Raw genomic sequence first — 22,749 nt, 5'->3', positions numbered from 1 at the left:
CTTTCATGAGCACCTGGACGTGGAGACAGGGCCCAGGGGAGTGGAGTGACAGGAGTGGACAGGGACCGTCATCACAGCCTCAGTGACAGGTGCAGCTGTATGACAAAACACAGTTCCTGGGCGCGCACCTGAAGTCACTTAAAAACCACTCCTCTCCCGCCACGGCTGAACATCAGTGCATGACTGATTCTGGGAAGGCGTCCCTCGGCCAGGCGTGCTGACACCCAGTGCAGGAGGTGCTCCTCACTGAGCAGCCGAGCGGCCTCGCCCGCCTCTGCAGCCTGCTCCTGCACCTTGGTCCCCCAGCCTCTCCAGCTGCAGCCTGTGTCCTCAGTCCAGGGCACAGTCCAGCGTGCCTCCACACCGCACTCCGTTTATTCTGATGTAACAAAGCTTCGCGCTACTGTTGGTTGCGTTCAATTCAGCTGAAATGTAAACTATTTTCTCTATTCATGAAGTAGTCCTACAGTTTTCCTTTAAAAATAAGTATGACTATTATATAGAATTTTGTTACTCTACTTAAAAATTTCTACACTTAAGCCCTTCTAAAAGGAGTGTCTTAAAATATTTGACCAGCTTTCAGTAATGCACAGACAAGCATGTTTTGCCTCACCTTGTGATCATAAAATTTCTGATGACTATATTTGAAACAAATCAGAACAGGAAAAAAAATTTCCCTTATTAGGACATAAAAACCAATAACCACCACTCATGAGAAGGCAATAGAGAACTATAACATCTTTGCTGTGATAAGGACATTTAAACAACGCCACCTAAACTTTCTACCTCAGCACTTCACAATCGGATAAGATGATTTTCAAAATAATTCACTATAAATTTGGAGACAAAACTCAGTACAACTGAAGAAGTACGAAGGAAAATGAAATAAATGTATTTTGAAGTGTTTCAACCAACACAGCTGAGTTCCCCAAACCCTCTTTTCTTTCTTCCTTTTATTTTTCTGTTTTTTCCAAAGTTAAGAATTATCACAAGTAGTAAACTAGATGCCTGGTCTCATTTCTAAATTCATAGAAGTTTATAATAATATACAATCCCCTTAAGAACACCAAGCTAAACCGATGAATTTAATCTATTAATACAAGCATAAAGTCATTCATAGTTAATTTAGATCACCAGCAAACAGAAATTTCAAGCAAAATTGCATTTTCCTAAGAAAGGTCAAATTTTTTTCTTACTCCTTATTTCCTTCCAGGCTATGACCTTTTCTATGATTTTAAAGTTAGAGACAGTAACTAGATTCTGTAGTAAAGAGATGCTGGTCTGAAAATTTAAAGAATCCTTCCCTGCTTACTTAGCTGGAGGTTTTTAAAGAATAACGTGGCTATTGTAACAAGTGCCTATTGTTCTGAGGGCCCAAAACTATGAGCTGCGTTTTAGTGACAGACGCCGCCCTGCAAGTTGTCTAGGATGTGGATGCCAGACCACCCTGACATACATATTGTGATAACCTGCACCTTAATCTAGCCCGAAGCACCAAGGAATGAAATCAGGAAGGGTAAAGTAAGCATGGGGCTTCTCAGGTGGCTCAGTGGTAAAGAATCAGCCTGCCAACCAGGAGACATGGGTTTGATTCCTGGGTTGGGAAGATCCCCTGGAGAAGAAAATGGTAACCCACTCCAGTATTCTTCCCTGGGAAATACCATGGACAAGAGGAGCCTGGCAGGCTATAGTCCAGGCGGTCACAAAAGAGTCAAACATAACTGAGCAAGCAGGCAACAATGATAAAGTGAACATGTATAAAGATCCATCTCCTAGAAGCAATCATTTTCACAGAGCGTATTTGTAAAACATCCTCTGACATCAGAACAGCTAGTTGAGACTTTAAAAGACCTTGACATACATGTGACCGACAGCTTTCCAATGACATTATTTCATACCTTCTGGCACCATCAGGTTGATAGTGTTTGATGAATAACCAGACAAGCAAAGGACAAGTCTGAGCAACAGCTATCCTTAATATCTGACATCTTCACGGTTTATTACATACCTTAGGAAAAGGAACAAAAACCTATAGGCAATGTTCCAAAAAATCGCACTACACACAGAAAGGCCCAAAGCAGTATTCTCCTGAAGCAATCTATTAAGTAAATATGCATTTTTGTTGCACTTAGAGTGTCAAAACCAGTTACAAAACTGGTGTGAGGGACAGCTATGCATCTTACATTTTCTAAGTTTACTTTTTCCAATAAAATATTCTGAACGAACAGCTACAAGATCCTCCGGACAAAGCACAGTTCACCAAATGCAAAGCTTAATTTTGTTCTGTTCTGCTATTTATGCCAGACTTACATTTTCCCCTCAGTTCGATCATTTCAATCAAACATAAATGAATACCAGTATGAGCTAACATCGGTCCTACCAAGATGCTTCCACAGTGTTGGCATGTGAACTACCACAGAGCTGACAAACTTAAAAGTCAATGACTGAAAAACACAAATATTTGTCTTAAATCTTCACTGAGGTTAATTATTTAAGTGACATTAACATTATGTAAAACTCCTTGTTTTCACTAAAGATACATCATCGTAAAATCATGGGCAATGAAGGACTTAAGGCAACTGGGCCTTTGCAACAGGAGACTATGGTTTTTCACCAACTTTCCAGCTGGAAGTCAAAGACAGAGCTGTTGGCCTCTGTGCCAGGAGAGAAACAAGAAGCTAGTTACTAACACAGCAGGAGCCAATCTGGAAGGAAGGTCAGAGTTCAGCTTTGTCCGTGATAAGTTTGAACTGCTTGTTAGGCATTGTGTGTTCTAACATAATTTCTACCTGGAAGACCACAGCAATCAATTTCTTGCGATCTTAGTGCTCCTTTTTATCATCAGCTACAATTAACAGATGAAGCGTCACTTGCTATAGGACCACCAAGGCCTAAGATCCCTTAATACAACTGAAGCCTTGTAAGAAGCTCTGAAGTTACCCAACCATTCTCAGGATACTGAACCATCATTTCTTTAGGAATGCACAGACAGGATGGCAGCTACCAGCCACATGTAGTATTAAGTTCATGAAATGTGGCCAGTTAAAATTAAAATGTACTACAAACTCTCCACCAAACTTTTAAAAATTAAAATAATGTAAAATATCTCATTAAAAATTCTGTATATTGGTAACATGTTGAATATTTTATATATAGGTTCAATAAAATATAGTAAAATTCATTCCAATCTTTTAAAACTTTTTTAGTGTAGATTTCAGAAATTTTAAAATTACATAAATCACATTTTATTTCCTTTGGACAGAGGATTTCTGAACCAAAGGTGAATATGACTTCCTTCTGGAACCAACACAAGTAGTAATAATATGCTATTTAAATAACTTAAATCTAGGAGCATGAAGAAGAGAAACTGCAAATCACTAAAGTCACATGCAAACATCAGAAATAGAAAATCATCCATCTTATATCTGCGGCTGCCAAAGCATGCTTCTAAAAAGTGCTATGCCCAACAGGAGATAAAACAGAACTACACCCACTCCCCCAAAAAGGTAAGAAGAAATGCATCTCTTTAATGAAAACAGCAGCAACTTTCCCAAATATTTATATATTCATAAAATTATATACAGAAAATCTTTTCTCAAGTAGGAAGGTTATAGAGAAAATAGGTCCCTTATTACAGTGAGAAATATTTTATCAAATGCAGTAAGAATTGATAAATTTATTCTCCAAGTTTTCAATTATATATTCAGTTCAGTTCAGTCGCTCAGTCGGGTCTGACTCTTTGTGACCCCATGAACTGCAGCACATCAGGCCTCCCTGTCCATCACCAACTCCCGGAGTCCATGCAAACCCACGTCCTTTGAGTCAGTGATGCCATCCATCCATCTCATCCTGTCGTCCCCTTCTCCTCCTGCCTTCAATCTTTCCCAACATCCGAGTCTTTTCAAATAAGTCAGCTCTTCGCATCAGGTGGCCAAGTATTGGAATTTCAGCTTCAACATCAGTCCTTCCAAAGAACACCCAGGACTGATCTCCTTTAGAATGGAGATCCTTTGGTTGGATCTCCTTGCAGTCCAAGGGACTCTCAAGAGTCTTCTCCAACACCACAGTTAAAAGCATCAATTCTTCGGCGCTCAGCTTTCTTCACAGTCCAATTCTCACATCCATACATGACCACTGGTAAAACCATAGCCTTGACATATATTATATAGATGATTTCCCTCCTTCACCTCAAATACTCGCCATAACCAAGAATCTCAGGGATGAAAAGAAAACTTAATCTAATTCATTTTAATTTGTGGATAATCTATTCTTTACCTCCAAAGGTTTTAGGTTTCTTTGGCTATGATAGTCTTAAATTTCACTCATCTGCCAATATATGCAGATGAAACAACCCTTATGGCAGAAAGAAAAGAGAAAGTAAAGAGCCTCAAGCCTCTTGATGAAGGTGAAAGAGGACAGAAAAAAAGCTGGCTTAAAACTCAACATTCAAAAAACTAAGATCATAGCATCCGGTCCCATCACATCATGGCCAATAGATGGGGAAAAAATGGAAACAGTGACAGACTTTATTTTCTTAGGCTCCAAAATCACTGCAGATGGTGACTGCAGCCATGAAATTCAAAGACACTTGCTCCTTGGAAAAAAAGCTATGATCAACCTAGAGAGCATATTAAAAAGCAGAGACAACACTTTGCCAACAGGTCTGTGTAGTCAAAGGTATGGTTTTTCCAGTAGTCATGTATGGATGTGACAGTTGGACCATAAAGAAAGCTGAACACTGAAAAATTGATGCCTTTGAACTGCGGTGCTGGAGAAGACTCCTGACAGTCCGTTGGACTGCAAGGAGATCAAACTTACAATCCTAAAGGAAATCAACCCTGAATGTTCACTGGAAAACCTGATGCTGAAGATGAAATTCCAATACTCTGGCCACCTGAAGTGAAGAGCCGACTTATTGGAAAAGATCCTGATGCTGAGAAAGACTGCAGGCAGGAGGAGAAGGGGCAAGAGAGGATGAGATGGTTGGATATTGCTGCCAACTCAATGGACATGAGTTTGAGCAAACTCTGGGAGTTGGTGAGGGACAGGGAGGCCTGGTGTGTGCAGTCCATGGGGTCCCAAAGAGTCAGACACAACCGAGCGACTGAACCACCACCACCACCATCATCAAGATGTAGGTTTTTCTTATTTTTCCTCCTTGGTATTTTATTAGTTCTTTCAATCTGAAGTCTTTGTTTTCTTAATTCTGAATAACTAACCATCATTAGTTCTTCAAATAGTCTTCTCTCTGCCAATTTCTCTTCTCCCCTCTGAAGTCCTATTCTCTGAATGTTGGCACCACTCTCTTTCCTCCATATTTCTTAGCTTATTTGCTATTTTCTATGCCTGCTTTTCCTCTGCCTCCAGAATTCCTTAACATGACCTTCAAGTTCAATAATTTGCTTTTCACTTGTATCCATCTTGTTTATCTGATTTATTAAGTTCTGTAACTCCAACTATTCTGTCATGTCTACTATTTACATCTTTTTATTTTCGACTTCTTATTTCTTCTTAATACTACTAAGTGTCCTCCTTTATCACTGAGTATGTATATTTATTATACATTATTAATTTTTCTATTCTAATGATCCTACTTCATGAGGCATACATATATCATTCAGTTTATCTTTTATGTTGTCACTAGTAGTTGTACTCTTCATGTGTCTAATTATTTTAGCCTATGCAGTCATATTCACAAAGCATATGAGCAAACAGATCTGGAAACCTGTGGAAAACGGCCCAAACTCAAGTTCTATCCTTTCCTGTGAATTTGAAAAGGAGGGGGTGGTGGGATGAGCCACAGGCACCAAATAAGCACTCTTGAGCACTGACTTCTGTTGACTAGATGGGTCTGGCCTTTCCTTTCCTGTGAATTTGAAAAGGAGGGGGTGGTGGGATGAGCCACAGGCACCGAATAAGCACTCTTGAGCACTGACTTCTGTTGACTAGATGGGTCTGGCCTTTGAGCTCTGAAAGCAGCAGCGCTGGGAGAAGGCAAGCCCCCACACAACCCTCAGGCCCTGGGAGGAGCGAGTGTCCCGTCTTCTCCACTCTCCACCCCAGCAGGACTCCCGTGCTGTCCTGACAGCGCCTGCCTGCCTCAATCTCTGGAGCAGTCCAGCAGGCAATCATTATTTCAAGCCAAAGGAGAAAGGTCAAACACACAACTTAAAAGGAAAAATCTTAAAACAATGTACCTTCTCCTGAGTCTTCAGGCCTATACCCAAGACTGAACCACCTACACACACACCAACCCACAAACGCCTCACCACCCCTGGAGTTTCCAGAGCTATTTTAGTTATTTCCTGAGACCCAGGCTTTCCTCTTGTATCTGCAGCATCTCCATGGTTAGTCTGGGAAAAGGAAGGAGCCGACAGCCCTCATCACCTCTCCATGCTGACAGAGCATCAAGTAACTCAGCAAAGGAATGGGCTCCCCGCGCTACAGTTTAGGAAAACGGTAACATACTAGAAGACAGGGTCATCTGTAAGCATAACTGAAGACACTGAGTATAAATAAAGCAGGACATGCTCACTTAAAAATACAAACAAACCTCTAACCCAATTGTCAGACTAACGCCAACAATTAAGAGTAATTCTTAAAACAGAGCCAGACTCTCTGACTCAACCCCACCCCGAGATGCCTCTGGCACAACACAAGCATCACAGGGACGCCCGCGCCCCTGGCGCACCTGTGGGAGAGCAAGGCTCAGGCCAGAGCGTCTTCTTACGAGGAGACACGCTCTCCCGGCCTGGCTCTCCCGGCCTGGAACGCTCACACTTCTCTTGCGATCTCTCCCTGCTGGAGGTCTGGCTTGTACTTTCTCAATCTGCATAAAGCTCTGCAGGTGGCGGCTGCCAGGGGCAGGGAGGGGATGGGTCCTCAGCCCGCAGCACGGAAGGACGTCAACAGACCACCCCCTGCAACCCCGCTAACCAGGCCCATCTACTGCTGAAGCTGACCCTGGCCTGCCTCTTCTCCCCAGGAGCGAGTGCCATTCACCCCGGTGTGAGAGCCACGCCTTCTGTGGTGACCTCAGCACCTACAGGCCAGTGGGCTGTGCTCCTAGGTCATGCGTGTGCTCTCCTCCCAAGGTGGGGCTCCTCCTCTGTGATGCTGACATGTGGCACTTGCTTCAAGTAAAAACATATTCTCAAAATCACAGATTTTTCCATGAAAGTCCAGATGACTTGAACCGACATTGTTACTTTTGAGTTAATCACAGTTTCTGCTTTAAAAGGCAGTCCTGAAACCTACTGCAGAAATCCTAGCATTTACTTGGAACCACTGGCCCTGCTTACACTACGCTGAAGACGATGAAGATCGGGCCCTGGAGGAGGGAGAGAGACAGGAAAGGCTGCTGAGACAGTAATCCCAGAAACACTGAGCCACCAGATTCCAAACATCACCATCAGCAGCAGCACATCATCACTGGCCTCTGTCCTAGCGGTCCCAGCCTTGAGGGCACACGCTAGGACTTTAATGTGTGGGAGGCTGAAGGGGGAATCAGGCAGGAGAAACACAGCTGTGAACAATGTCCACCTGAGCTTCAAGTTACACAAGTCTGGATTCACATCCAGCCCTCACTAGCTTACAACCTTGGATTAGTATTTAATTCCTTAAGGCTTCAACTCTGTCATCTGTAAAGTGATGGGACTAGTTCCTATTTCACATGGCTACTGTAAGAACTAAAAATAATAAATGAAGGAAACTTACAGATTTATAACACAGTATATATTTATAATATAATATAGTATGCTATATATAACAGATTCAGAAACATGCACTGTGCAAAGCAACAGGGTCCATGCTGAGAGCTAGTACTAGAGGCCGCTGGTACTAACCACTACGACGACTACCACTTCACCATTACTATTACTTCTATTATTTCAGTCATACTGTCTGAGCTTCATTCAGAATTAATATGCTTACTCTTGAGGCAATTATCCTAAGAATACATTTACTGATTTCTCAAATTATTTCAATTTCCAATGGTTCCAATCTATTTATTTAAAAAACCCCAAAATCTATTATTATATGATTTTAGTAAAATGCCACCTCTACAAAATATTTGCTTCTCATTACTTCTAAATACAGTGCTTACAGTACCATGAAATTAATTACTTTAGGTTCCAAATTTCATTGATCAAATAAACTCAGCCCCAAGTATGAAACATATTTCTACTACAATATTACCCCAAAAGTACACAATTCTTTAAAAATAAATATATATACATCAATACAAATACAGACACCTTGAACCACGTTAGATTATGTCTCTTTTACAGTAGTTTCCACCTTCTTATCCATCTTTACTATATGAACATTTCACAGAAGAGGGCAAACAAACTTGAATACACTGATTCAAAACCAAATTGCACACTTGTTCCAGTTAAAATTGAACATTAAGCTGACTGGAAGACATTTTTTTGTCATCACTTTCTAGCGAATTGTTAGAACTTCACTAGGGATCTTTTGTTTTTCTGATGCAACAGTGAATCAACATTCAACAGCTAAATAAATGTCACAAAACAAACATTAAATGTTTTTGCCATTCAATGAACTGAGTCATTGGAAAAGACCTTGATACTGGGAAAGACTGAAGGCAGGAGAAGAAAGGGACGACAGACAATGAGACGGTTGATTGGCATCACTGACTCAACGGACATGAGTTTGAATAAGCTCCAGGAGTTGGTGATGGACAGGGAGGCCTGGTGTGCTGCGGTCCCTGGGATCACAGAGAATCAAACACGACTGAGCGACTGAACTGAAACAAGTTTTTCTGAAATGCTTTACTTTAGGAAATATGAGTAAAACCCTTATGCTTCTAACTAGAAGAAATTATCTTCTGTGTGAGGGGAAGAGGAGATTATGGCTCCAGCAACTGTTATATGAACAACCAACCACAGAAATATCTGTTAAGTGTCTCTCAATTTTGAGGCATTTTCCCATGACATTCACCTCACTTGGTGAAACAATACTGGTGTTCTGATATTTTCCAAGATCTCGTCTCTGACATGCAGGTTTGTCCCTCAGTGTGAACTATGACTGGCTGAGTCATGAAGATGATGCCAGTGCTGGGCAAGGTGGCCGCATCACGGACACTCAACAACATCAGGAGCGTGTCCCCGCTGCCCAGTGCCCTTTGGAAGCCGAACCAAGGCTGTGCTCAGGCCAGGTCTCGAAACTCTCTTCTCCTTGAAGGAAAAATCCAACAACAGGAGGCTTCAGGAACCTGCCCTCCTGCTCCCTGCCCACCCCCACCCCCCTGTCTCACACACCTCCAGCCTATGCCCCCCTCTGCCATGCCAGGAATCAGCTAAATACAGGTCTGTTCAGCTTTTCCCTTAAATAACTCTTGAGTGACCCCTCCCTGTCTTCAAGATGCCATCCTCACCCTTGAGCCTGGTCTGCCTCTCTCACCTCCTCTTCGGCCACATCCCTCACCCTCTCTGAAGCCCAGCTCTCGGCAGCAGTCGGGGTCCCGGAGCTCCGCGCCTCTGCCCTCTGGATTCCACACCCCAGCCGGCCCATTTCCGTGAGCCTCCAGGAAACACCTCCAATCCGCCCCAGTCAGAACCTCCCGCGCAGCTCATATGGTTTCCTGCTGCTCTCCCTCTCCTGGAGTCCTGGCTCCTTGATACAGACCAGGGCGTGTCCATCTCACAGCAGAGAGTTTACACTCAATAAAAACTCTGTCAAATGAATGAACTAGCCTTGACATGTAAGGAAGAGGCCCTACCTGTGGTAAGCGCTCACTGAACACCTACCAAACAGATGAATAAGTAGATAATTCTCTAGCTACTAGTCATCTGTGGACCGCTATGGACATTCTCACTTCCTATAACTTAAGAGTTCTGAAAATACAGATTAATTTTTTTCCTATCTTCTACTCTGCCTTGGAGACCTAAAACTCAAAGAACACGAAAATAATATACGTACTAGCCCTTTCCGTCAAGCAATATCCACTCAGATCTAATGTTAAAGGTCATCAAACACTGAACTAATTCACAGGACCTGTCTCTGCCCACCTACATGAGCAGAACTCTCAGAGATAACGGACAGACGCCAAATTCTAACCACCAAAGGAGGAAAACAGCAACTGTTAAAGGGGTCCCAGGTTGGAGTAACTCAGAGACGCTCAGGAAGAACTACAGCCACCAGGGCAGCAGCAGGCCTCACAGAACACAGGCCAGCTCTGCCCATCCGCTCCGTCCAGCACGATGTCTTTGCTGCCACCATGGCCAAATGAATGTGAAGCTATGATTTCCTGGCCTATGTGACAGGGTCATAGAACCTGGGCCTCCATTTGTGGGTTTTTATCCCTCTACTCATCACCCCACACCGTTAAACCACTGGTCAAACATTTCCAAACACCAGCTCCATAGTAACTGTCTTTACAACTTCACTGGCAAGGATCCATCCTCTCATCACTATTCGGTCACTGTTCTAGAAGGACAGAACACTGAACCAGGCAAAGCCCCTGCTCCCGGTGGTGGAGACAGTCAACATAAAGTTTAAGGTCAAGATGACTGAGTGAGGTAATGACAATGCCAAAGAGGCTGATGAGGACAGGTCAGGAGGGCCCAGCCACTGAAGGCAGGAAAGCTTCTCTGAGAATATAACACCTGCAGAATGAGACCTGAACACAGTGAAAGCCCAGACCATCTCAATATCAACAGGAAGAGACTCCAGGGTGAGGGAGAAACAATGCCTGAAGTCCAAATGAGAACAGAATGCTGGACAAGGGTGGTTCCAGGAAAGAAGAGAAAGGATGGCCCTGAAACAAGGACAGTATGGACTGGCAAAGGAGCAGGCAAGAGACAGGGGTCTCACAAATGACCCTCAGCAGACAGGACCACATCACACTTTTAGATCAGGGTTAAGAGTCGGATTCTTTACCCTGATGGTGGTAAGAAGCCATGTGATTGCCTCCTCATCCCAAACCAACTGCTTCACTTAAGACTTGCATCTACACCTTCTACTCCAGAATAACAAGAACAGCAAAACAATCACAAGTTAATCACTCCGTAATCCCTACAGCAATCCCTGCCTCCATTATTTACTTCCTGGACATCTGTGTAAATACTATAATGCATCAGATTTTTGAACCTGCTATAAAAAGAGTTTGTACAGTCATCCAAGAGAGAAACATGATTTTAATTTTCCATATTCTAAAGCTTTTAAACCTATAAAACTCAAAGTCAAAATATTGTTTGTGACCAAGTAGAATGAAGTAAATAAATTTAACTATTATAGCAACCAACAATCACAGGATCGAGTATTTGAAAATAGCATGGGGTACTGTTTAATCAGTAAATAAAACAATACAAAGCCGAGTACTATTCAGCACTACTTTGTCACATAAGCATCAAATTCAGGCCACTTCATTTATTTACCTTTTTTTAAAACTACTTCTCCATCACAATTAAATTTTCTTCTTGTGCCTTTGCTCAATGTAGACCAACACTGGCTCACACTGCATTGCATGCTATGTACCATTTCAAAGAGAATAAATATTCCGCTTCACAGCAAAGGTACTTCTGCTGGATGAAACCCCAAGCCTCACTGATGCCATTATCACCAGCAACAGAGAGCCTCCCCATCAAAAGCCCTACATGCAACACCGCGAACGGGACATCTCACTATTCCCATTTCGTGGTGCAGTCTGTTCCTCCTCTTGCTTTCCAGACCCACAGAATGTCACCATCTGCACTGATTTCACTGTCATTAGCAACACTGCCTTTCCCCAGCAATCCTGTCTTCTACTCAGCATCACCAGGATATTCTAGCTTCTGGTTTATCTAACAGTCAGAAACTTTGGTTTGGGTGGGGTTTTTTTACGATTTGGATCATATGTGATAAACGTGTTTTCATGTTTGCCATAATATTTTTGCTAAATATAATTTCTAAGTTATTTCATAAGACAGAGGTAGATATGCATGTGTCCGTTTTAAAACCAGCCCAGAGAGAGGATTATAAGACATACTGTTTATGCTGCTGGCACTTCTCTTTGCTGCTGCTGCTGTTTAAACTTTCTACTGCAAGACTGTGTTGTGCTCATACCCTAAGGCTTTAATCAAAGCCACGGTTTACAAAAGAAGTAATTTGGAATCATCCAAAATATCTTATAAACGAAAACCTACTTTCCTAACAGGATCGCGGAGGCCTCTGACACTGGTGCTCGGGCTTCCTGCTCACAGCCTGTTCCTTCCTCCTGGGTCTAGAGACAAGGGATTCGGTCTCCTGGGTGCAGACGACAACTCCTCTGTCCCTGCCGCTCTCCCTCGGCTGCACTCTCCCCTGGCTTCTTCCCCTCCAGCACCCTTGCTCTGCAGCTTTGAGATGATCTGCTCTCACCTGCAGTCTTACATCATTCACGGTCCTGCTGGCCTCTCTTCTCTTCATATATGCATGCTTATCTCAGTGTAAAAACATGACCCCAGACTTCCTGCCGACACGTGCGCATAAGGCCACACCCCCGGGACTGCAGGGGCTCCTACGCCTTTCCTCCAGCTGCATCTCCTCCATCTTCTGGGAGACAGGACGCTGCTGGCCACCAATATCTACCAAACTGGTCCCTCCAAGGTTTCTTTTGCTGGCTACTGCCCATCTCCAAGCAAAAGGTGAAGTCTCATCTCTCTATATTCCATCTTCAAACAGTTCTAGCCCGAACCTTTCTCTAAGCTGCAGACTCAGATTTAACTTCCTTCTGGACACCTCCAACCAAAGACTCCAGATGCACTTAAAATTTGAAACCAAATTAGTCACTGTCTCAAAACAAAAAGAAAATTCTATATTTACTTTTGTCAAAAGTATGCCAAACTTTCATCACCTAACACCAATAGCCAACTTTTCATTACACTTTTTCTCTCCATGATCTTTACGGTCCATTTCCACACAGATATCCCCATCAGCCTTCTCTGCTAGACTGAATCTATGATGACAACTCTCAGCCCACAAGTTCTCTCCATGTGGATCACCTGCCTGACTCACTCCTTCCACCCTATCAGCAGCTAAGGAAACCCTTCTCATGCCTCAAGGCACATTTAAGAAGGTCTCTTCTTGCGTCACACCTGTTCTGCCTCCCTCAACTAGGGATCAACTCCCCTTCCGCTGAATGCCACCAATGACTATTTCTAGAACGGAAATCCACATCAGCCAATAGCGCAGTCATCTGTTCTGCTTCTTGTCTGCTACATGGCCTCCATATGCATGGCTACATTACTCATCTTTTTATCTTGCCGAGCATCTAGCTGCTGACCTTGCAGATGGTTGACAATACATATTGGCTAGATTTCCAGCAGACAAAGTGTCCTGCAAATCTTAAACACATGCACATACGCATCCTTAAATATGCTGGCAGGTCTCTACCTCCAACACCTGTAGGCATCTAAGCACCATCATGAGGACTGTGGTGCCCTCAAATGTCACAGTAAATGTCACATGCATATGGAATATTACATCTAGCTGTGACAGACCAAATAATAATTTAAAAAATCCCTCTCCCTGTAAGACAGTAATAAAAAAATTTAAACTATGCTTAATCTAATGCTGAAGATGTCTATCTTTTAGAAATCTCCAAAGAAGAGCTGCAAAGCGTCTCCTACTCAGACAGGCAAAACCATTAGTTTTCTCTTACTCAAGTTAAGACCTGAGAAACAAGATGGATTATGAATAGGGTATGAATAAGCGCAGTTAATGTATAACTTTTCCAATTCCTGTTCTTCTTGAAAGAATTATTTTAAGTATTGATTTTTTCAGCAATTCACAAATACATTAATCAAGTAACTATGGTCAATCAAGCAATTTCAAGTGTGTTTTCAGTTCAGTTCAGTCGCTCAGTCGTATCTGACTCTTGTTTTATATACACACAATTTAAAATGTGTTTTATACACACACACATGTGAGTGAGTAATAGTCTTATATACACACACGTGAGTAAGTAATAGTCACTCAGTCACTCAGTAATGTCCAACTCTGCAACCCCAAGGACTATAGCCTACCCAGGCTCCTCTGTCCACGGAATTCTCCAGGCAAGAATATTGGAGACGGTTGCCATTTTCCTTCTTATATATATATTATATTTATTTATTTATTCAAGAAAATTAGAGATACAAAGGGAACATTTCATGCAAACATGGGCATAATAAAAGACAGAAATGGTATGGACCTAACAGAAGCAGAAGATATTAAGAAGAGGTGGCAAGAACACACAGAAGAACTATATAAAAAGATCTTCATGACCCAGATAATCACGATGGTAGGAACACCCCCCTAGAGGCGGACATCATGGAATGCAAAATAAAGTGGGCCTTAGGAAACATCACTATGAACAAAGCTAGTAGAGGTAATGGAATTCCAACTGAGCTATTTCAAATCATGAAAGATGATGCTGTGAAAGTGCTGCACTCAATATGCCAGCAAATTTGGAAAACTAAAAAGTTCAGTTTTCTTTCCAATCTCAAAGAAAGGCAATGCCGAAGAATGTCCAAACTACTGCACAACTGCATTCATCTCACACACTAGCAATAAAAAATGCTCAAAATTCTCCAAGCCAGGCTTCAACAGTACGTGAACCAAGAACTTCCAGATGTTCAAGCTGGATTTCAAAAAGAGGAACCAAAGATCAAATTGCCAACATCCGTTGGATCACAGAAAAAGCAAAAGAGTTCCAGAAAAACATCTATTTCTGCTTTATTGACTATACCAAAGCCTTTGACTGTGTGGATCACAATAAACTGTGGAAAATTCTGAAAGAGATGGAAATACCAGACCACCTAACCTGCCTCTTGAGAAATCTGTATGCAGGTCAGGAAGCAACAGTTAAAACTGAACATGGAACAACAGACTGGTTCCAAATCGGGAAAGGAGTACGTCAAGGCTGTATATTGTCACTCTGCTTATTTAACTTACACGCAGAGTACATCATGAGAAACGCTTGGCTGAAAGAAGCACAAGCTGCAATCAAGACTGCCAGGAGAAATATCAATAACCTCAGATATGCAGATGACATCAGCCTTATGGCAGAAAGCAAAAAAGAACTAAAGAGCCTCTTGATGAAAGGGAAAGAGGAGAGTGAAAATGTTGGCTTAATTAAAACTCAACATTCAGAAAACTAAGATCATGGCAGCTAGTCCCATCACTTCACGGCAAATAGATGGGGAAACAGTGGATACAGACTTTATTTTGGGGGCTCCAAAATCACTGCAGATGGTGATTGCAGCCATGAAATTAAAAGACACTTGCTCCTTGGAAGGAAAATTATAACCAACCTAGACAGCATATTAAAAAGCAGAGACATTACTTTGCCAACAAAGGTCTTTCTACTCAAAGCTAGGGCTTTTCCAATAGTCATGTACAGATTTGAGAGTTGGACTCTAAAGAAAGGTGAATGCCAAAGAATTGATGCTTTTGGACTGTGGTGTTGGAGAAGACTCTTGAGAGCCCCTTGGACTGCAAGGAGATCCAACCAGTCCATCCTAAAGGAGATCAGTCCTGAGTGTTCATTGGAAGGACTGATGTTGAAGCTGAAACTCCAATACTTTGGCCACCTGATTGGAAGAACGGACTCATTTGAAAAGACCCTGATGCTGGGAAAGATTGAAGGCAGGAGGAGAAGGGGACGACAGAGGATGAGATGGTTGGATGGCATCACTGACTCAATGGAAATGAGTCTGAGTAAACTCTGGGAGCTGGTGATAGACAGGGAGGCCTGGCGTGCTTCAGTCCCTGGGCTGCAAAGAGGTGGACACAACTGAGTGACTGAACTGAACTGATATATATATATATATATATATATATATATATATATATCTGTGTATATATACACACACGCATATATGTATTAGAAAGATGACCATTTAATGCTCAGAATTAGCAACTAACCCTCAAATAAATCAGATGATCTATTCTTTCCCATTCCTTCCAGTTTTATTGAGACATAGTTGACATACAGCACTATACAAGCTGAGTTGGCAACTGGACGGAGAAGGCAATGGTAACCCACTCCAGTACTCTTGTCGGGAAGGTCCCATGGATGGAGGAGCCTGGTAGGCTGTAGTCCACGGGATCGATAGGAGTCGGACACGACTTCACTTTCACGTATTGGAGTGGAAATGGCAACCCACTCCAGTGTTCTTGCCTGGAGAATCCCAGGGACGGGAGAGCCAGGTGGGCTGCCGTCTATGGGGTCGCACAGAGTCAGACACGACTGAAGCGACTTAGCAGTAGCAGCAACTGTACAACTTTAGAGTGTGCAGCATAATGATCTGACTTACAGACATCATGAGATGATGACTGCAGTAAGTTTAGTGAACATCCATCTCACATAGAAACAAAAATAAAAGAAAAAACATGTTTTTCTTACTGTGGGAACTCAGGGTTTACTCTCTTAACAACTTTCATATATAAGGTACAGCAGTGTTACTTATATTTATCATGTGGTACATTATTTTCCTAGTTCTTATTTATCTTACAGCTGGCAGTTCATACCTATTAACCACATTATTTAATGCCCCCTTCTCCCTACCTCCTTCATCTGGTAATCACAAATCTCATCTTCTTTTGCTATGAGTTTGTTTATTCGAAGTATAATTGGCCTACAACACTAGTTCCTGTTATACAATATAGTTACAGGTATATATCTATATATTATAAAATGGGTGCTCTATTAATGTATACACGCTCCTCCCATTTTCAGCCTAGCTGTTAAAATTTAGATAACATGTTTAACCTAGAATGCAGTTTTACTGAGTCTCTTCACTCTCCAGGAGAGTCAGTAAGAGAGCCACAGAACAGCGACACCATATCACAGCTGAGAGCCCACCCGAGGGAATGGTCAGACAGCACTGCTAACTAACCTTCATACCCAGGTCTGTCCAACCTCGGGGCAAATACCAATTCCAACATCCTCCTCACACAGACACACACACACACACACACACACACACACACACACACCAAAATTCACTTACAAATTCACAGTTAAGAAAAGATCCATTCTCACAATGGGAAAATTAAATATTTTAATCTGTTTTTGTGTGTATCAAGAAATATACAAATATATACCTTTTATTTGCTCAATCTGTTACAACAAACGTAGTATTTCATAATTTAAGAAAAATAATTTAACAGAAAAGTTACAAGACAAAGCAGTATGATGGTGGTGGGGAATACAGATAAGTAGGCGTGACCTCTGGCAAGTTACTTAGCCTCTCTGCGCCTCAATTCTTCCTTTGTTGCTGTTTGCTTTTTAATTGCAGGATAACTGCTTTATAAGGTTGTGCTGCCTTCTGCCATACAACAATATGAATCAGTCATAATTTATATATACATATATACGTGTGTGTGTGTGTATATATATACATTATATATATATAAACCCCTACACCTCATAGAGTGTGGTCATGTTAAAATATGCACATTATCTGGCTTATAGTAAACAACCAGCACCAACCATTATTGTCATTTTACTGTTGGTTATTATTTACATTATCAACTCACACACTATCTATTTATTATGGCCATGGGTGACGAATACTATACTATCTATTGTAAAATGTAAATAGCTTCCAGCTTCAGCAGGGTGCATGATACTTACTATAAAAATATTGCTTATAATACATATACACACTAACCATTGTTTTATGCTGACTTCTTCCACTGAAGCTATTATCTGTCTTTAAACAAATACATCTATCTTCAATTGAGCTTGCAATCCCCTATCGCCACTTACTTGCACTATGACACCTTCCTGTCTATTATTCTACCCTTAAAAGCTGACAGATATAGATATTTGCTGCTTAACTAAATACCTATGACTATTATTGTTACCGTTAGTAGACTGTAGTATAAAAAAAAACTCTTTGAAGTTTTGTAAACAAATGCTATACAAATAGAAAGCATTTTAGTTTCCTTTCAAAAGTGGAAGAAAAGCTATTTTCTATGGATGGCAAGTCCTAAAGAATATTTTTGATATCTGATGCTGTTAATTCTGTAGATGTCTTTATACTACTTTTAAACGAACATATAGGGTCCAAACTATTGTAGTACTATTCATAATAGCTAACATTATCATCTTCAAAAACCAGGAATTAAATTTCACAAACTTCTTAAAGTGCAACTCATTCACAAAATTATTAATATGATCTTTTCCCAGTTTCTTATAAAGTTTTAAATCATGTATTATTTAAACTATACAATATTTAAATCAATGAATGAAGATAGCATACAGAATTTTTAGCAAAGAGCAGTGTATGTACACAGCTGTACATTCATCTTCCACAGCTGATGACACCACATTACAAACACAATGACGGTACTGTGGTGAATATTTTATATCACATACTATTATATAATAGTAACAAACAAAAAAGGATGACATGCAGCTAGGACATCTAACTGAAGCCAATGAATGCATTTCAAAGCATCCTAAAGAGATTTTCTCTTGTGGACTGTAGTTCATTCAAGTGCTACTGGTATTTATGCAACGCTTCTCAGAACACGCAGAAGCTATGAGATTTCTCATCCATTAAACCTCCCTTTAGCCTGAATTCCAGCTGAATTAAATAGGACATTATCACTGTGCAATTTTAATGACAGAGTGTACCATTTCTGAGTAACACGATACTGTTTTTAGATCCATTATGACACATGACCTTCAAGATTCTAATATTTTAATATTTTTAGTTTTAAACTGAAAAAAACTGCAAACCAACTCACACTCATATTCTAATATTTAAATTCATGGCGGGGGTGGCGGGCGGTGCGGATTAAGTTGAAGAGAGCTCCCACCCAGGACCCAAAGCACTGGGTAGGGATAGGCAAGGCCGGGAGGCCAGAACTCGCAGCCAACAACCCACACAGGGACACCGTGCTTCCCTTCCTCTGAAGGTGACTTACTGCACAGGTCACCACATCATGCCTTCCATGTGCCTCCATGTGCATGAGGTAAAAACCCAGCCCAGTCCTGGGCACTCAGTAAACGCTGGGCAAACGCCTCGCTCCATTTCAGCCGGGTGAGCACGTGGGTGGGCATCGTCATGGGAGTGACTGGAGGCCCAGCCCAGCTGCAATGTCCGGACAAGGCTGGGACTGGGGACGGGGCGGGAGCTGAGAACCCCAGCCCCAGACTGCTGAGTCCCCACAGTCACTCAGACACCTCCCAGACGTGTTCTGGGATGTCACTAGGCAACGAGAATGGACCTAGCGTGAGCGCTGCTGCACAACAGAGCCCAGCATAGATCCCACGTGCGGCATGATTGTTTACACAAGCATGCAGAGCTGGTGTGGTGAGAAGAAAGGAGACGGGGACGGGGCAACAGAAATGTTCTAAGACTGATCAAGGTGACGGTCTCACAGCTTTATGAATCTACCAAAAATCAATGATTTTCACACTGCATATGGGTGAATCATGTAGTATGTGAAGTATCTCAGAATGAGTATTAGAAAAAAAGCAGAACAGAGCAAGCACGTGGCACCCAGGCTGATGAGGGAACCGCCACAGCCGCATTCCATGGCCTTCCTGGAGGCCCTTCCCCGCTCTGCGAGTCCAGAGCCAGCCTGCATCCCCAGAGCCTCGTCCAGCAGACAGGAAGAGAGGAGCCAGAGCAGAAGGCGCCGGCGGCTCGGGGCGCGCTGGGAGGTGCAGGGGGAGAAGCAGAGGCCTGGCTCTCCCCTGCCCCCCACCTTCCTCCCACCTACAAACCAAGGAGTGGGACAGCATGCTCCCCCTGAAGTCAGTGTGAGGCTCAACAGCAGATGCGCGGAGGGCGAAGCGGGGCTTCTGACCAGCTGCCACCACCGCTGCCTAACACTGGTAGAATCCCCTCTCAGACCTGCCTGCAGCATCACTGTGGACCACCGGACACTACTGATTTATCACCACACACAGCCAAACAAGAGGCGGCACCGCGGTCACAAACACTAACCCCATTTTCAAATCCAAGATGAATCTGTACTTACTACATCTTTCTCTTATGAAACTGATGGATAATACTTATAAATTCCTCAGGTATGTGAAATCTAAACAAAATGAAATTTAATTAGTAATTTGCAAAAAAAAAAAAGATGTACAGAAAAACACTGTAAACCCTTATTTTAAAACTTTTCTAGATCAAAATGTAATGTTAAATATTTACAGGGGAAAAAAACAGCAAAGCCTCACTGAGAAGAAACAGGTCCTTGACAGAGTTAGAAACCAGGTGAATTTAGCAAAGAAATCTTGGATTAGACATTCTTCATATGGGGAAAAAAGGGCAAAGTTACAAAAAATTAAGGGAGTGGCCAGGGAAATGCCTATCTCTGAAAAGAATCAGACCATCACAGAAGCCCAAGAGGAAAGAACGCAGCCAGATTCTGCTCATTTGTTCTGCTTGACTATACTTCATACTTCCATTAAGCCAAAACAAAGGAAAGAAAAAAACTAACTTTTCAAGTGAAAAGTCACCAAATAATTCTGAACAGATACGTGTTTTCATTCTTGGCTACACATTAGATTCAACAAGGAGCCTTTTGAAAAATGAACATCAACAGAGGAACAGATAAAGAAGATGTGATACATATATACAGTGGAATATTACTCAGGCATAAAAAAGTACAAAACTGTGCCATCTGCAGATATGTGGAAGGACCTAGAGACTGTCATACATAGTGAAGTAAGTCAGAAACAGAAAAAAAAATATTGTATATTAAAACATTTATATGGAATAGAAAAATGGTACAGATGAACCTATTTGCAAAGCAGAAACAGACACAGAGATGTAGAGAACAAACATATGAATACCAAGTGGGTATGGGGGAGGTGGTATGAACTGGGAAACTGTGACTGACATATATATACTATCGACAGTGTGTACAGAACAGACATCCATAACCAATAAGAACCTACTGTAGAGCGCAGGGAATTCCATCAATGCTCTGTGGTGACCTGAGTTGGAAAGAATTCCAAAAAAGAGGGGATATGTGTATACGTATTGCTGATTCCCTCTGCTGTACAGTACAAACTAACACAATAGTAGAAAGCAATTATATTCCAATACAAATTGTTTTAAAAAAAAAATCCCAGCCAGGAATCTAATAGCTCTGGGTGGGGATGGCGGGTTTTTGGTAAAGCCCCAGGTGAACCTAACGATCAGCTGACTGAGGACCACCAAGCTCTGCCTGGTGCACTGCAGCTACGGCCTGCATGCTGCTCGTAGGGCGGCAGCCGTCGGTGGACAAACACGTGACTAACGCGCTGCAGTCTCCCATCCTCCCTGAGGCGCGGGCTGCCCCTCATCACCAGAGCAGGCTCTCCTCCAGGTACCTCATCCCCCTACAAAGCTAACTGGCTTCTGAGCTGTACATTTAAAGCCAACTGACAAGTCCTTACTGTGCCAAGCACCCCTGATGAGATTCTGAAAGACAGGATTCGCTACTTAGCATAAGACCTAATGTAAGTAATTCTTCAAAAGGAGAATTTAGGCTTACTCAAGCAGAAAAGCAAAAGCCTTTAATATGAAACTGTAATTATGATTTCAGGTTTGTGGGCTGCACTGCCTGCAACACACAGGAATTCAACGAAGAGTGGCTTTCTGCATGTAACTGCCTTTCCTGGAAAAAACCAATTTGATCCGAAAAAGGCTAGAATGGAATACAGATAATTACACACACTTACAATTGTTTCCTGCTCTCCAAAGCAAACTTTTAAAAGTATGCTTTTATTTTAACCAAAGTTATTTTTCCTTTTTAATCTAATAGTAAGGTCAAATTTTCACATTTGCCTATGATTAAATTTAACTAGTTATCCTCAGACTTGAATATTATAAGATTTCATACTGATTAAATTCCTCTATTCCCCCTAATAGAATGATAAATTGCCCCAACAAAAAAAATTCAAATCAAGCATTTGAAAGGCGTCAATTTAAGGATGTGACAAGCAGAGCACACAGGTAGGAACCGACTAAAGGCCAGCAAGTTGGTGACCTCCACTCCACGCTTGACTCCCACTTGGCAGGGAAGGCCAGCTCCGGGCAGAGCTTGATCTCTGTTAAGGCCGCTGTCTGCCTTCTCAGGCAAAAGTCACGCTTATAGCTCCAGGTAGATCTTCAAGTCTCTGCCTCTATCCTACTCAGCTATCTGTCCCCTCCATCCATCAGTCACCTAACCAATAGCTGACTCTAGAATTAACTCCAGTTACAGCTAAGCCTTTTTTATAAGTCTGAAGAACTACCTGGCCAACAGCGACAGCTCTCCAGAAAAACTGCACATCGCAGAACAAGTGTTCTGAATAAACATTACCAAAGTCTGCTTTATAATAACTTGCATCTTTTCAAACGTTTGGCTTAAGCTTTACTTCCTCTCATATCTTGAACAAAATTGATAAAATTCAACTTTTCATGCATGTGGTAAACATCGCTATCACACAAAGCTCTCTTACTGAAGTGTTACACTTAATCTGTTTCAAGAAAAAGAAAGTACTTTGAAGATTCACCTGATCTGTGTAACTTTATAACATGGGAAGATGTGCACCACCATTTCTGTAGCCTCCTCAGGAGCTGTGCGGCCCCAGCAGTGCCTGGTGCGGACCCCCCTGCAGGGACAGACGGAGCGGCACAGGCAGAGCCGCACCTGCGGGCAGACAGGGACACGGCGACCCCTCCGCCCCGCCCTCCTCCCCTCTCTGCTAACCCTTCATTTTCTCACCTCCCCTACTCTGCGCTTCCTCCTCTCCTCTAACTCTGCTATTATGAGCAATGTTTCTGCCTG

At 42.2% G+C, this 22,749-nt stretch overlaps 1 protein-coding gene across 1 annotated transcript in view; it reads right to left on the bottom strand.

The window, feature by feature from the left end:
- Positions 1–22,749, bottom strand: part of PRIM2 (DNA primase subunit 2) — a 302,144-nt gene that overhangs the window by 132,623 nt on the left and 146,772 nt on the right. The gene's annotated exons all lie outside the window — the stretch shown is intronic.

Source organism: Budorcas taxicolor, chromosome 11, assembly GCF_023091745.1.
Source record: "Budorcas taxicolor isolate Tak-1 chromosome 11, Takin1.1, whole genome shotgun sequence".
NCBI classification, from domain to species: Eukaryota; Metazoa; Chordata; class Mammalia; order Artiodactyla; family Bovidae; genus Budorcas; species Budorcas taxicolor.
The sequence above is the reverse complement of the archived record's forward strand: the minus strand, read 5'-3'. Positions and strand labels throughout refer to the sequence as shown.